This window comes from Rhincodon typus, chromosome 29 (genome assembly GCF_021869965.1).
Source record: "Rhincodon typus isolate 14 chromosome 29, sRhiTyp1.1, whole genome shotgun sequence".
Classification (NCBI taxonomy): Eukaryota; Metazoa; Chordata; class Chondrichthyes; order Orectolobiformes; family Rhincodontidae; genus Rhincodon; species Rhincodon typus.
In genome coordinates this window covers 36,227,878-36,243,745 of record NC_063360.1, presented here as the reverse complement: position 1 = coordinate 36,243,745, position 15,868 = coordinate 36,227,878, and the positions used below count along the sequence as shown (strand labels likewise).

Genomic DNA, 15,868 nt, shown 5'->3' with positions numbered 1-15,868 from the left:
TTCTTCGCTTTGTCTCTGTGTTTAACGGATGACACTCACCGATCCCCACCCCCTCCTCCCCCTGACCCCCTGCATCTCCCTCCGCTGTTTGCTGTCACTATGCAAACGGGACTCAATAAGGGCCATTCCAGAAGTTTGCTCAGAAGAGATTCTGCCTCTGATAAATTACTGCAATTACAGAGTTAAACAAAGACGATTTTGTCAGGGGTTTATTTTGGCACCTTCTGACTCTGAACAACAAGGCTGACAACTGGTGATCAGAAATTCCATCCTAACTCTGTGCGGAGGCTTCTATGAATTTTCAACAAATATATTATGGAGGAAAACGCAACACTTGTACTAAAAAAATTCTTGGGAATCCTGGGTGAGGGAATTTTCCCACAAGAAGTGGGTGAGGAATGAGAGGCAATCATATAAAACAGATGAAATTCTTAATGGGCTTGACAGCCCATGGGAAAAGGCCAGTGAAAAATCATAGAATCCCTACAGTGTGGAAGCAGGCCATTTGGCCTGTTGAGTCTGCACCAACGCTCCGAACAGTATCCCACCCAGACCCAAACCTCTACACTATTCCTGCATTTCCCAATACTGATCCACCCCAGCCTGCACATCCCTGCACACTACAGGCAACTTAACATGGCCAATCCACCTGACCGGCACACCTTTGCACTGTGGGAGGAAATTGGAGCACCCACGCAGACACGGTGAGAATGTGCAAACTCCGCACAGACAAGACGCCCGAGGCTGAAGCGAACCTGGTTTCTGGCGCTGTGAGGCAGCAGTGCTAACCACTGAGCCACCGTACTGCTCGGCAAGAAAGAAAGTAGCAATGCTTGAGAGTGAATGTACTGACCCTATTGGAGCTGTGTTTTGAAGTAAATTAAATGCATTGGATCAGCACGTGTTCTTCACCGCGAGGGTAACTGCTAAGAAAGTGCTTCCCCCCAGGCTGAGGAACCTAGAATATGGGGTCACAGTCTCAGAATAAGGGATTGATCATATAGGACCGAGATGAGGAGAAATGTCTTCACTCAAAGGGTTGTGAATCTTTGAAATTCTCAATGGCGGCGAGCTGTGGATGCTCAAGTCTTTAAAACTGGGATTGGTAGCTTTTATTGGACCGTGATGAGCTTGAGAAGTATAGGGGTGGTGTGGGTAAGTGGACTTGAGGTAGCAAATCAGCAGCAATCTCACTGAAAAGTAGCGCAGGTTGGAGATGTTGCATGACCTGTTCCACTTCCAACGTTCCAGAATGTACAGTTTAGGGAGGATGTGACATCAACTCCCTGTCTGTGCGGAGTTGGTTAATCTCACCCAGGACTGCAGTTGCAGAACAGCAATTGCTCTCAATGGCCCTGAAAATCCCTGAGCACTGGACAAGGGTCTGGTTACCTGTGACAATGTGTGCCCCTAGAATGAACTCCCAGACACTGATCAGGTGTTAGTCTCTCAGGAGCTTCACAAGGTCACCTCGACACAGAGGTCACAGAGGGGCTGGGGTTGAGGGTGGAGTGGGAGATTGGCAGTCTCTCACACTCAGTTATAGAGCCAGGAGAAAGAACTGGAAAGATTCATTGGGCTAATATCAAACCTGGGAGGTTATTACCCATCAAGAAAGGTGAACAGCTGTTTGAAAGCCTGAGGTCTTTGAGATGATGAAGGGATTTGATAGGATAAACATAGAAAATATATTTCTACATGCAACAGTCCAGAACTAGGGGCTCGCAGATATATGACAGTGACTAATGTGTCCAACAGGAAACTCAAGAGCACATCTCCAAATTAGGGAGTGAGAAAAACGAGGAACCTGCTTCCACAGGGAGTGGTGGAGGTTAACAGCACAGATACATTGAAGGGGAAGGTGAATAAATACAAGGAAGATAGGGATGGCGGGATGTATTGATGAAGGTGGGATGGAAGCAAGTGGGAGGAGGCTTGTGTGATAAATACCTACATGGACTAGTCAGGCTGAAAGGCCTGTTTTTGTGCTATAAATTGTACAAAATTTTAATTCCGAGCTCCTGTCATTTTAACCACCCTTTGGTGGCCAGTTCAGGCTGCTCAGAGCCGAGAAATTCTACTTGGAGAAATTTGGGATCAGGCCGGTCCAGCGGCTCTGTGGTGAGCACTGCTGCCTCACAGGAACAAAAACAGAAGTTGCTGGAAAAGCTCAGCAGGCTTGGCAGCACCCATGGAGAGAAATCAGAGTTAGCGTTTCGGGTCAAGTAACCTTTCCTCAGAACGGCCTCACAGCAGCAGGGACTCCAGGTTCAATTCCAGCCTCGGGTGACTGTCTGTGTGGAGTTTGCACATTCTTCCTGTGTCTGCGTGGGTTTCCTCCGGGTGCTCCGGTTTCCTCTCACATTCCAAAGATGTGCAGGCTAGGTGGATTGGCCGTGCTGAACGTGTGGTTACGGGGACTGGCTAGAGGTCTGGGTGGGATACTCTTTGGAGGGTTGGTGAAGACTTAGTGGGCTGAATGACCTCTATCTGTACTGTAGGGATTCTGAAGGGATCTAAAAAATAGGGGGGGAAGACAGCAGGAACAGGGTATTGAGCTGGGTGTTCAGCCATGATCATAATAAATGGCAGACCAAGCTTGAAGGGCTGAAAGCCCTATTCCTGCTCCTATTTTCTATGTTAAATCACAAAGATTAGGACCCCAGCTCTGAGATATGCTCACAAGCCTCGTTTCAATGGTGGAAGAAGGCTTGTATCCATTTTGGAAACAACAATGGCCTTTGAAAAGCAGCAAGACCTGCGATCAATTTAGAGAGGCCTGTCAGGTTGGCCGTTAGCCATGACCATACTGTGTTATTTTGAACTGTTTGGAAATGAGCCCTAATGCCAAGTGATATCTGTGTTTGTGTGAGACAGTGACTGTCAACAGACTATCCAACCATGGATAACAGCACCTCGAGTCAGGAAATGAGAAATATCCATATGGAATTCCTTCTCCTGATCACTGGGGTGTATGTGAGCGTGTATCAGATGAGGACGGAGATGAACCTGACCCTTCCATGGTCGAATATCTCACTACACAGTCACTGAATGAGTGCCCCACTGTCTCTGGCCTTTACAATGAGTCAAAGCATAAAAATTGTCAATTCTTCTCAAAGGTTTGGCTATTCCCTAAACGGAAAGAAATGCATTGTGAAAAGATTTCTTTTAAGAAAGACACAGCAGTTTGAGTTGGATTGAATAAAAAAGGATTGTCACGGTTCTGCTGCTAGTCATTAATGAAAGAAGATGTGGCTTTGAAAAGTTAATGAGGTTTTATGACAACTGAGACTTACAAAGAATGGATTGGCTCAAGAGCCAATTAATCCCCTCGTTATCTCGTTCAATTAACTGTTATTTTGAGAATCTGGAACCTTCAGTGCCAGCGTTGGCTCTGACTGTAGCATCTGTATCCATCATTTGTCACACGCAGTTAAATTAAACACACAGTTGGCCATGTGTTCAGAATTGCCTCAATTTAATGACATAAATCGTTTGCGAATCAAACTCAATGAACAAAGGCGACAACATTTCTGTAACACCTTTAGCTAACTAAAATGGAAGAGGTTGTTGACAGCGCTATCAAGCAGTATTTGTTCGACTGCAATAACTTGCTCACTGAAGCTCAGTCTGGGTTCCACCAGGACCACTCAGCTCCTGACCTCATTACAGCCTTGGTCCAAACATGGACATGAGCTGAATTCCAGAGACGAGGTGAGAATTACAGCCCTTGACATCAAGGCCACATTTGACTGAGTGTGGCATCGAGGAGCCCCAGCAAAACTGGAATCAATGGGAATTAAAGGGAAAACTCTCCACTGGTTGGATTCATTGTCAGCACAATTAAGGATTGTTGTGACTCGCTCAGAGATAGTAGGAACGGCCGATGCTGGAGTCTGAGATAACACCGTGTGAAGCTGGAGGAACACAGCAGGCCAGGCAGCATCAGAGGAGCAGGAAAGCTGACGTTTCGGGTCAGGACCCTTCTTCAGAAATGTTGAAGGTCAATCATCTCAATCTCAGGACATCTCTGCTGGAGCTCCTCAGCGAGCGTCATTGGTCTACACATCTTCAGCTGTCATAAGGTCAGAAGTGGGGATGTTTGCTAATAACTGCACGATGTGCAACATCATTCATGACTCCTCAGATATCTAAACAGTCCATGTTCAAATGCAATAAAATCTGGGCAATACCTAGGTTTAGACTGACAATGGCAAGTGACCTTCACTCTGCACAAGTGTCAGGCAATAACTATCTCTACAAGAGATAGAGTCTAACTATCGCCCTTGACACTCAATGGTAATCCCATCACTAAGTGCCCCATGATCAACATCCTGAGGGTTGCCATTGACAAGAAACTGAACTGAACAAGCTGTGGCAATGAGAGCAGGTGAGAGGCTAGGAATCCTGCAACGAGTAACTGACCTCCTGGTTTTGCAGCGCATGTATATCAGCATCTTACATGGTTAATGCCGCATCCAAGACCTTCAACATTCACCCACTTCGCCACTGACGCTCAGTAGCAGCAGTGTGTACTATCTCTAAGATGCACTGCAGCAACTCACCAAGGCTCCTTACGTGGCACATTCCAAACTCACAACCGAAACCACCTAGAAGGACAAGGGCAGCAGATAAATGAGAACACCTGCCAGTTCCCATCCAAGCCACTCACCATCCTGGCTTGGAAATATATCGCCTTCCCTTCACTGTCACAGGATCAGAATTTTAGAACCCCCTTGCTAACAGCGTTGTCCATGTATCTACACCACAAGGATTACATTGGTCCAAGAAGACAGCTCTTCTAGAGGTGGGCAAGGCAATGGACAGATTTGAACATGACGAGAAGGATTTTAAAACTGAGATGTTGCCAGTCTCGAGTCAATGTAGGTCAGTGAGCACCGGGAAGTGATAGGTGAACAGGACTTTGTGTGAATTAGGAGATAGATATCAGAGTTTTGGATGAGGTCAGGTTTACAGGCCTCCTGAGGGTTTGATGGGTAAATATACCCATAATGTGTGGCCCTCATTCACAGGATTAGCACATCCCAAATGTTGGTCAGTACCCAACTTCCATGTTTGAGATTTCTCAACACCCAGATTGTTTGGCGTGGTTGTTAAGATTGGGAAGCTGAATGTTTGTAAGGCAGGTTGTGCGTTAACAAGATGTTTAATAAGTTATAATCCCCCCTTAATTGGTAACGTACTGCTGCCTAATGAGAAACTTGCTTTCTGCTCTGCAGAAGCTTAGAAGATGGAGTGAGATACTCCTGACAATGAGATGGGCCTCACCAGAACTCTCAGTTAGATGCTGTCACAATTTTTGCCATACCCCAGCTCACTCAGACCCCTGTAAGGGGTCACCCCAAGTAATAAAAGACATTTGACGCTTCCACCTAGAAATGACATTTGCTGCTAATGGTGGTCGGGTGTTTGATCTGTTTGGGCAACATTCCCTTATGTTTTCCTTCAATGAATGTATTAACTGTGGTAACTTAGCAGGGGGAGGAATTCTTTCATGTCACCTGGATCTAGGCTGTAAAGAATTTACTACTCTTCAGAGATAGGTACATGAAAAGCAATGAGAACAGCATGAGAATTGTTAGATCAGGTAGAATCTGAATCATCACGTGGTCACAGGTTGGAAAACAGTAAAATATCTGGAAAGTAACTGTCTCAGAGCATTAGAATAAAAAATGAAAATTGCTTCCACTCCATGATGAGAGACCCATCATCTTTGAAAGCAGGTCCCACGCCTTAATGAGCTGACCCATTTGCATCCCAAAACCAGTCCAGCTCGTCCCCGCCTCCCTAACCTGTCCTTCCTCCCACCTATCCCCTCCTCCCACCTCAAGCCCCACCCCCATCTCCTACCTACTAACCTCATCGCACCCCCTTGACCTGTCCGTCCTCCCTGGACTGACCTATCTCCTCCCTACCTCCCCACCTACACTCACCTTTACTGGCTCCATCCCCGCCTCTTTGACTGGTCTGTCTCCTCTCCACCTATCTTCTCCTCTATCCATCTTCTATCCGCCTCCCCCTCTCTCCCTATTTATTTCAGAACCCCCTTCCCCTCCCCCATTTCTGAAGAAGGGTCTAGGCCTGAAACGTCAGCCTTCCTGCTCCTATGATGCTGCTTGGCCTGCTGTGTTCATCCAGCTCTGCACCTTGTTGTCTTGGATTCTCCAGCATCTGCAGTTCCTACTATCTCTACATCTCAGTCTAGCCTCCTCCATGACCCCTTGTCAGTTTGGGTGGCTGCATTCCCAATCATGGCCAGCAAGTGGGGCATCCTGTTCCATGGGGTGAAAGCCGAGACCTTGAACAGTCATCAGCCTGGCCCCCATGAAACCTAAATGTGGCTCCCTGGGCAAGTGGAGCTGGGATCACATTTAGTTCTTCAGTTGCTGAGTAGGGGCTATTGTCTCTGCGTAAGATCCAGACCAAAGTGTAAGAACACTTGGACAATGGGCATTCCTTATAGCAGCACCAACAGCAACAACAACCCGCATTCATGTAGCACCTTTGACATAGTACAACAGGTTCATTATGTCCCTAAGGAGCATTATTAAATAAATATTTGACAAAGAGATATTGATGACAGATGAGCAAAAGTTTGGTCATCAAGGTAGTAGCCTTTCAGAACGGTCTTAACGGAGAAGGAAGGGAATGGGGAGACAGGGAGGGAATTACAGAGCTTGGGGTCTTAGCACTGTAAGGCATCATTGTCAGTGATGGACTGATTAAAATTGGGCATTCGTAAGTTGCCAGACTACTCGGAGTGCAGAGAGTGTGGGGCTAAAGTTGTAAACCAAAGGAAGTAGGGACCATGGATAGATTTGAACACAAGTTTGAATCGATGCCTCGGGAGAGTTTTCCCATTTTTTTTCTAAGCGTAAGTGTGAATACATTAAGTGGTGATGAACATGCCATCCTCACTGATGAGAAAAATCATCCCATGCCAGCCAATCATCTCACTCAGAGCTGACACATGAGCGAAGGCAAGTATCTCACCCAATCACAGGCCTTGGCACGAGCCAATCAGAGGCCAGCAGATTCTGGGTCCTAAAGTCCAATGGTTGAGGTTACTCCTCATGGAAATCCAGCAGCTCGTGTCTGGGTAAGCCTTTGGTTTCTTTTTTTTGTGGATGGGGAGAGGGATATCGAAGGAAAAGGCAGGGATCAGCTTTCAGAAGCCACCGCCATATCTACTATTTGTGTCTCTGACTGTACCTGGAGGGGCAACTGCAGGCCCCTTCCAACTTAGATGGCAGATTGCTCAGGTTGGGAAACAAGCCATCTTTCCCATCCACTGAGAAAGTAGGTGATTGGGAGATGCTGAGTTGAGGTGCTGAAGGTGACATTAATTGACTGATTAGCAGCCTTAATGGCTCATGTGTTGAGAAATCCCTAAAGCACCTTCTCACTCGGCTTTTAATTGCTGAGGCAGCGAGGAGTGGATGATGCTTTCTCCTGGGCCAATTCATCCTTTCATTTTCCCGTTTCTTGCCAATCCTCTCACCACCTCTCAGGGGGTGGGGTGGGGCGGTGGCGAGGGGTTGTACCCCACTCCAAATGCCAACAGCTTCTCAACGCAGGCCAGCATTCATTCAGATGATAGCTGCTCCACTCTCCATCTCAGACTGCAGACAATGAGCACAAATTGTCAGAGCAGTTACCTGCCAATTTATTAATCTCATAAGACAACTTGACTGTTCACGGTAATTGGTAATTGTTTCCCTTGACCCAATCCCCAATCTCTCCAGAATTCAATCAGTTCAAGTGGTTCCAAGACACATATTTAACCACCTGCTCATGTATAAAATCAGCATTTGTTACCTTGCAATCATTCTCACTGAGGCTGGGTTGATTTCACAATAAGGCTTTTCACTGGAAACTTTGCAGAATGTAAAATACTGCAAAGGTTGGAAATCTGAAATAAGAACAAAATATGCTGGAACCTCACAGCAGGTCAGTCCACATGTGTGGAAAGAAACTGAATTAATCTTTCAGGTTGATACCCTTTCATCAGAAATGAGAAAGATAGAATTGTGCATTTGCTTTTCAGATTGGCTCAAAAACTCTTCCACTTCATCCTTTCAGTAGCTTTTGATGGCTCTTCCGGTCTCAGAGGTTCTGCACATTCTTATGTAGGTTATCACTTCCAGATCTGAACCGAGCTGTCCTGGCCTTTAGAAAGTTTCCATTCAGATATCCTCTCCTATCCACAACACCGAACTAACACTAAACAAAGTCATGGATAAATGTCAGTAGGTCAACATGTTATGGTCTGGGAGCTGATCAGTGAAAGATACTACTAGAGCCAATCTTTACTCACTCTTACATTTATTTGCAGAGTAAAATATGACAAGCATATATCTCTGAACTCAACCTTTCTCCCCTTCCATACCCTCCAGTTTCATTTATCTTGTGCTATTATGAACTCAGCTGTGGTTATAACCAGACAAATCAAATCCCAAATTGATAACTGGCTTAGAACATAGAACATAGAACATTACAGCGCAGTACAGGCCCTACGGCCCTCGATGTTGCGCCGACCTGTGAAACCAATCTGAAGCCCATCTAACCTAAACTATTCTTGAGAACTAGTGCTTGAGAGATCACACTTTGTATATTTTTAGTTTTAACGAGTTGGTCTATCACTGAAACACAAACACAGAATGCTGATACTTTGTTTACCAATAAAACAAAAGGTTATTATGCAAAATAAATAAACATAAAATAGAAAAAATCAAGATATTAACATCTAACAGAAGTTTTGAGATTTAGGAATGCCTGGTAAAATACAATCCATTAATCCCATTAGCACTCCTTTACAGTATTCACCAGAGAGAATTCCCTTCTCATTCACATTTATAGGGCTTAACTTAATTGTGGCTTCAATATCTCTTCTTCAAAGTCTGATAACCTCTTCCTGGAGTGTTCATATAAGTAAGCTTAGACTTTCCCAGCTTTATATAGCCCTTCATTGTTTTAACCAAACACATCTGATCTGGAACTTTAGAACTAAATTCCATATACTAAAGTAATCTATTTCCTAATAATTCTGAACTATATCCCTTCTTTAGGAGCAACTGGTTTACACATCTGGCTTCAGCCAAGATTTTTGCGAAATTGCCAAACTGAAACCTAAAATCTTAACAAGCTGTGGGTATTCCCCTAAGCTAAAAAAAAACAAAATTTCCAAAATCTGTTTACTGAAAGCCTAAGACACTTCAATCACATTTACTTTGTTCAGTTGCAAACTCTCTCAAGGTGAACAATTTCCCTTAGCCTCCAAGACTATCTCTCTCAGACTGTGTTTTTTGAGAAGAAATCATCATAGCTACAGAAAATCTTACTAGTTAAACATTAAACCCTTTCTGACACACAGACCAGAACCCACATATTGCAAGGTGAAATCCAAACCCTGAAGTTAGTAACTCTAAAATATAGATAAATCATACATCTGACATCTCAATGTACTCAAATAAAACCCCATCTATAGTCTCCCATTTGTACATAACTAAACATAATGAAGATACAATTCTTATGAAAAGCATTCTAAAGTATACATTTTTCTGATTGTTTGCAACTCTGCCACTAATGATCCTTAAGTTGAATTCTTACTGTGAATTGTTTGTGATTTATTACTGCAATCTCAACATTTTGGATTTATTTGCTGTAATGGTAGTGCTTGCTTTTTATTATGTTAATGGGAGTATTTCTGATATATTAATGCCATTTTCTGTTTTTGATTTATTGCAGCAATCTCAGTGCTTGTGATTTATTACCATAATGCAAGAGATTTTAAACTGGATATTTAATGTAAGTGATTTATTACTCTGATTTTACATTTTGTGATATACAAACGTTATTTTGGTGTTTATCATATTCTGTAATCACAGTGATGTGTGTAATCTATTGATGAACCTTTGATGTTTGTCATTTATTACTGCAATTCTTAGTGTTTATGATTTATTACTGTGGTATTAATACTCAGCATTTATTGCAGGAATACGAGAGTTTGCATTTCTTACTGTAATTTTAGCATTTGCTATTTTTTACTGGATTGTTGGTGTTTATTTTTGCATCATCACAACACATGGCATTGAGAAGAACACTGAGAGACAGGAATAAATATGGACCAATCAGAATGCTTATGTTTCCAAGGTTACTGCCTTTTACCAACCCCCCCATGTTTCAGGGGGATTACACACAGTGGATTAGCAAATTATTCTCTTACTTTAAAACCATAAGATATAGGAGCAGAATTAGTCCATTCGGCCCATTGAGTCAGCTCCGCCATTCAATCATGACTGATATGTTTCTCAACCCCATTCTCCTGCCTTCTCCCCATATCTCTGTCTTAAATATACTTAATGAATTGGCCTCCACAGACCTCTGTGGAAAGGATTTCTATAGACTGACCACCTTCTGACTGAAGAAATTCCTCTTCACCTCAGTTCCAAAGGGTGGTCCTTTCCTCTGAGGCTGTGCCCTTTGGTCCTAGTCTTTCCTACTACTGGAAACATCTTCTCCATGTCCACTGTATCCAGGTCTCTCAGTATTCTATAAGCTTCAGTCAGAACCCCCTCATCCTTCTAAACTCTATTGAGGACAGACGTAGAATCCTCAACCAGTCCTCATACAACAGGCCCTTCATGCCTGGGATCATTCTTGTAAATATTTTCTGGACACCTTCCAATGCCAGCACATCCTTCCTTAGATACAAGGCCCAAAATTGCCCTCAATATTCCTAATGTGGTCTGGCCAGAGCCTTTTACAGCCTCAGCAGCACATCTCTGTTCTTGGATTCTAGCCTTTTTGAAAAGAATGCCAACATTGCATTTGCCTTCCTAACTGTCAACTGAACCTGCATGTTCACCTTAAGGGAAGCCTGAACTAGGACTCCCTAGTCCGTTTTTGCTTCAGATTTCTGAAGCTTTTCCAATTTAGAAAATAGTCTACATCTCTATTCTTCCTACCAACATGCGTAACCCTACGCTTTCCCACATTGTATTCCATATTCCACTTCTTTGTGCCCCCCCCCCGCAACGCCACAGCCTGTCCCCTTCTGAAACCTCCCTGCTTCCTCAATACTACTTGTTCCTCCATCTGCAAACTAAGCAACAATGCCCTAAGTTCCTTTGTACAGATCATTAATGTATAGTGCGAAAAATTGTGGTCCCAACATGGACCCCTGCAGACTCCCTGCTGTCATCCTGAAAAAGTCCCCTTTATCCCCATTGTCTGCCTGTTGCCAGTCAGCCAATCCTCTACCCATACCAGTACCTTGCTCCTAACACCATGGGCTCTCATCTTATTTAGCAGCGTCCTGCTCAGCACCTTGTCAAAGGCTTTCTGGAAACCCAAATAGATCATGTCCATTGGCTCTCCTTTGTCTAACTTGCTCATTACCTCCTCAAAGAATTCTAACAGGTTTGTCAGGCATAACCTTCCCATTTGAAATGGATTAAATGATATGGGTTAAAAGCTGAAACAGTCTTCTGAGTTGGATGATCAGCCATGATCATAATGAGCTGAGGAGCAGGTTCGAAGTGCCCAATGGTGTAATCCTGTTCTTATTTTATACGTTTCTAAGTTTCAACACTGTACAAAGTACACCAGATGTGATGTCACTAATGCTTTGTATAAGTGAAACATATTTTTGTATTCAATGCCCTCGGAGTAAACAATTATATTCGCTTTGCTAATTACTTGCTGTAGCTGCATAGGAACCTTTTGCAATTCCTGATCCAGCCTGCTCTGCACCTCAGAGCTCTGCAAACTCTTGTCATCCAATCAGGTATGCATCACCTCAAGAACCGGCCAATTTTCAGTCCAATCAATGCCGATGTTGACAGACTTACCAGGAGAAGAAAGGCCATGCAACCTGCCAATTGGACATGGACTTACTTCCCTGTACCAGTTTGTCTGCAGGCCCTTTGGTAGGTACATGTGAAATGCACAGTGACAGACTGTGCTGATCACAACACTAATTAGACGCAAAATGTGAGGAAACTTCTGACACATATAGAATCCTCAGCCAATTAAACTTGCTACTTGTACAGTAGAGCTCCAGTAATATGTCGTGATATCCCTTGGTTGCAATTTTCAGTGACTGCTGAAAGTTAACCCACACAATGCTGTTGATTTTGCTGTGTGGTTTACAGGGGCAGCAAGGTGGCTCAGTGGTTAGCACTGCTGCCCCACAGCACCAGGAACCCAGGTTCGATTTCAGCCTTGGGTGACTGTGTAGGGTTTGCACGTTCTCCCTGTGTCTCTGTGGGTTTCCTGCAGGTACTCTGGTTTTCTTCCATGGTCCAAAGATTTGCAAGTTAGGTGGATTGGCCATGTTAAAACTGCCCATTGTGTCCAGGGGTGTGCAGGCTAGGTGGATTAGCTATGGGAAATAGAGGAATAGGGTAAGGAGGTGAGTCTGGGTACAGCGCTCTTTGGAGGGTTGTTGCGTACTTGATGGGCTGAGCAGCCTGCTTCCATGTGTAGAAATTCTATGAATTGGGATATAAGTTCTAATCTGTTTAAGGAACATCACATAAGGTAAAGAGGTTCCGCTAAACTTGAATAAATCACTGGTTAGGCCTCAGCTGGAGCATTGTATAACACTATACAAACTATGAACAGCTTGGTCTCCTTATTGAGGGAAAGGTCGACTAGATTTGGAGACGGTCCAGACAAAGTTCACAAGACTGATTCCAGGTATGGATGGACTGTCTCATGGGTCAGGTTGAGTGAATTGGACCTGTACTCATTCAAAAATAGAAAAATGAGAGGCAACCTTGAAACGTGCAAGATTCTTATGGGACTTGATGCAGTAGATGCAGAAATATTTTCCCTTGTGGGTGAGACTAAGACCAGAGGGCATATTCTCAGAATATAGGGTTGCATATTTAAGACAAAGAAGAGGAAAAATTTCTTCTCTCAGAATGTATGGAATTCTTTACTACAGTGAAGCTCAGACATTAAGTATATTTAAGGCTGAGATAAATTTAATCAGGAAGGAAAACAAGGGTTATGGGGAAAAGGCAGAAGAGTGGAAGATTATCTGACGATTATCAGATCAATCATAATTTCATTGAATGGTAGAGCAGACTTGATGGGCAGAATGGCCTATTTCTGCTCCTAGTCTATTAGTTTTATCGTGTCTAGTTGTGAACTCTTCATTTTTGGGAGGACATCAGGGCATTGGAGAGGGCCCAGAGGAAATTTACTTGAGTAGGATCTGGAATGATGGACTTCAGTGATATGGAGAGAGGGCAGAAGTTGGCATCTTGCGCTGAGAAGGTTTGCAGGAGATTTAATAGAGCATTGAAAATTAAGATAAAGCAAAGAACTGTGAATACTGGAAATCTGAAACAAAAACAGGAATTGCTGGAGAAACTCAACGGGTTTGGCAGCATCTGTGGACAGAGAAACAGAATTAATGATTCAAGTCCGGTGACCCTTCTTCAAGCACAGTGTGGAGCTGGAGGAACACAGCAGGCCAGGCAGCATCAGAGGAGCAGGAAAGCTGACGTTTCGGGTCAGGACCCTTCTAACTTCCCGCCTCAATTCCCTCCCAGGCAGTGCATTCCACCACCCTCTGGGTGAAAACATTTTCCCCAAATCCTCACTAAACCTCCTGCATTACAATCTAAATTATGCCCCCTTGTTCTTGACCCTTCAACCAAGGGGAACAGCTGCTTCCTATCCACGTTTATAATCTTACACACCTCAATCAGGACCCTTCTCAGCTTTCTCTGCTGTAAAGAAAACAACCTGAGCTAATCCAGCTCTTCATCGCTGAAATGCTCCATCCCAGAAAACATCTTGGTGAATTTCCTCTGCACTCCCTCCAGTGCAATCACATTCTTCCCATAGTGTGGTGACCAGAACCGCGCACAGTATTCCAGCTGTGGCCAAACCAAAGTTCTGACCAACTTCAACATAACCTCCCTGCTCTTACACTCCATGCCTTGACTGATAAAGGCAAGTGTCCCGTACACATTCTTAATTTCCCTATTAATCTGTCCCGCAGCCTTCAGGGATCTGTGGATAAACTCCCTAAGATCCTTCTGTTCCCCTGAGTTTCCTTGTGTCCTGCCATTCCCTGAGTACAGGTATTTCTCCTATAATGGGATGATTGTGTTCTTATGTGACCTCACGTTATAGGGAAATCGCTATAGAAAATTGCTATACTGTACAGTAGAAGGTTCACATTATCCAAACACGTCCACTATTCATCAATCGTTTTACAGCCAATTTGTGTTAACGAAACACATGTTACAACAGAACTACCTGTACTCCCTTGTCTTGTTACTTCTTCCCAAGTGCATCACCTCACACTTATCAGGGTTAAATTCCATCTGGCCAACCTTTCTAAACTGTACTGTGACTTAAGAACTTCTTCCTTATGGTTGACTAGCTAGACTCAGCGAGAGGAGAATTAATTTGACAAAGACACAGGAGAAGAGTCAATAACACTGGATCTGCATTGACCATGAGATTGCAACTTCACAAGAGAACAATAATTATGAGACACATTACATGCAGAGAAATGGATACCAGCTGTGGCTGGCTTTCTTATGTAGGCATCTGAAGGTTATGAGTTCAACATCAGGGACTTGAGTACAAAATTCAGACCGTTACACCCCAGCGCCATTGCTGAGGGAGTGCTACACTTTTGGGGTGCAGACTGTCCCCTCAAGTGAGTTTGGCCACTATTTGGACAAACAGCAGAGGTGTTTGTCCCTGAATTCTTGGACAATATTCATCCATCAACCAACATCATTTTTAAAAAACTAGCTGGCCGATGGTTAGATCGCTGCAGGTTTTGGGATCTTGCTATGTAAAAATTAGTTGCTGTGTGACTCTAGATTACAACAGTGACCTCACTGCCAAATTAAAACTCTTAAAGGTGGTGTCCAAGTTCAGGATAGGTGATGTATAAATGTATTATTTGTGAACTGAAAGGCAGGTTTGGAACACCCCCCAAGGGGAGGCGATGGCCTAGTGGTACTATCGCTGGACTGTTAATCCAGAGACCTGGATAACATTCTGGAGACCCAGGTTCGAATCGCACCATGGCAGATGTTGGAATTTGAATTCAATAGATATCTGGAATTAAGAATCTAATGATGACCATGAATCCATTGCCGATTGTCGGAAAAACCCATCTGGTTCACTAATGTCCTTTAGGGAAGGAAACTGCCATCCTTACCTGGTCTGGCCTACATGTGACTCCAGACGCACAGCAAGGTGGGTGACTCTTAACTGCCCTCTGGGCAATTAGGGATGGGCAATAAATGCTGCCCGACCAGCGAAGCCCTCATCCCGTGAACGAGTGAAGGACCTGATACTGGTAATGATAAGTCTTGAAGCATATTAGGACTTGTTATGTCAGCAGAGCCTGATACATGTATGTCCTGTTTGATTTACAGATGTCAGATATTCTGTGATCTGGTAGTGAATAATACAGCTTGTGCTCACAAGGTCCTTGCAAGTGACAGCGAAATGACACCTTCGATGGCCAGACATATCAGTTCCTTTGTGACCTTACCAGCAACAGCAACATCAAACTGGAGCTTTGAACAAACCATGGGATTCCTGAGATATCCTTTAAACGACTTTCCTTTCCACATGTTTTATAAAAGTAAAAAGAAGTCTTCCATTTTTATAGCACTTTCATGACTGCAAGACGCTACTGAATGGCATTATAGCGAGGAAGGCACTTTTTAAAGTGTGGGAAACACAACAGCCAACATGTGCACAGCAAGCTCCCACAAACAGGAAAATAAACGTGGGCACTTTTTTTGTGTGTGTGTGACATTTGTTGAGGGATAAATATTGGCTGGAATGGAGTGGT

At 43.9% G+C, this 15,868-nt stretch overlaps 1 protein-coding gene and 1 long non-coding RNA gene across 2 annotated transcripts in view; one reads left to right on the top strand and one right to left on the bottom strand.

Moving 5' to 3' along the window:
• yjefn3 (YjeF N-terminal domain containing 3) overlaps positions 1-15,868 on the bottom strand; it is a 125,354-nt gene that overhangs the window by 63,342 nt on the left and 46,144 nt on the right. The gene's annotated exons all lie outside the window — the stretch shown is intronic.
• Positions 7,866-15,593, top strand: LOC125486471. Its single transcript, XR_007265128.1, has 3 exons — positions 7,866-7,971; positions 9,769-9,828; positions 15,444-15,593. It is a non-coding gene; the product is annotated as an uncharacterized LOC125486471 (long non-coding RNA).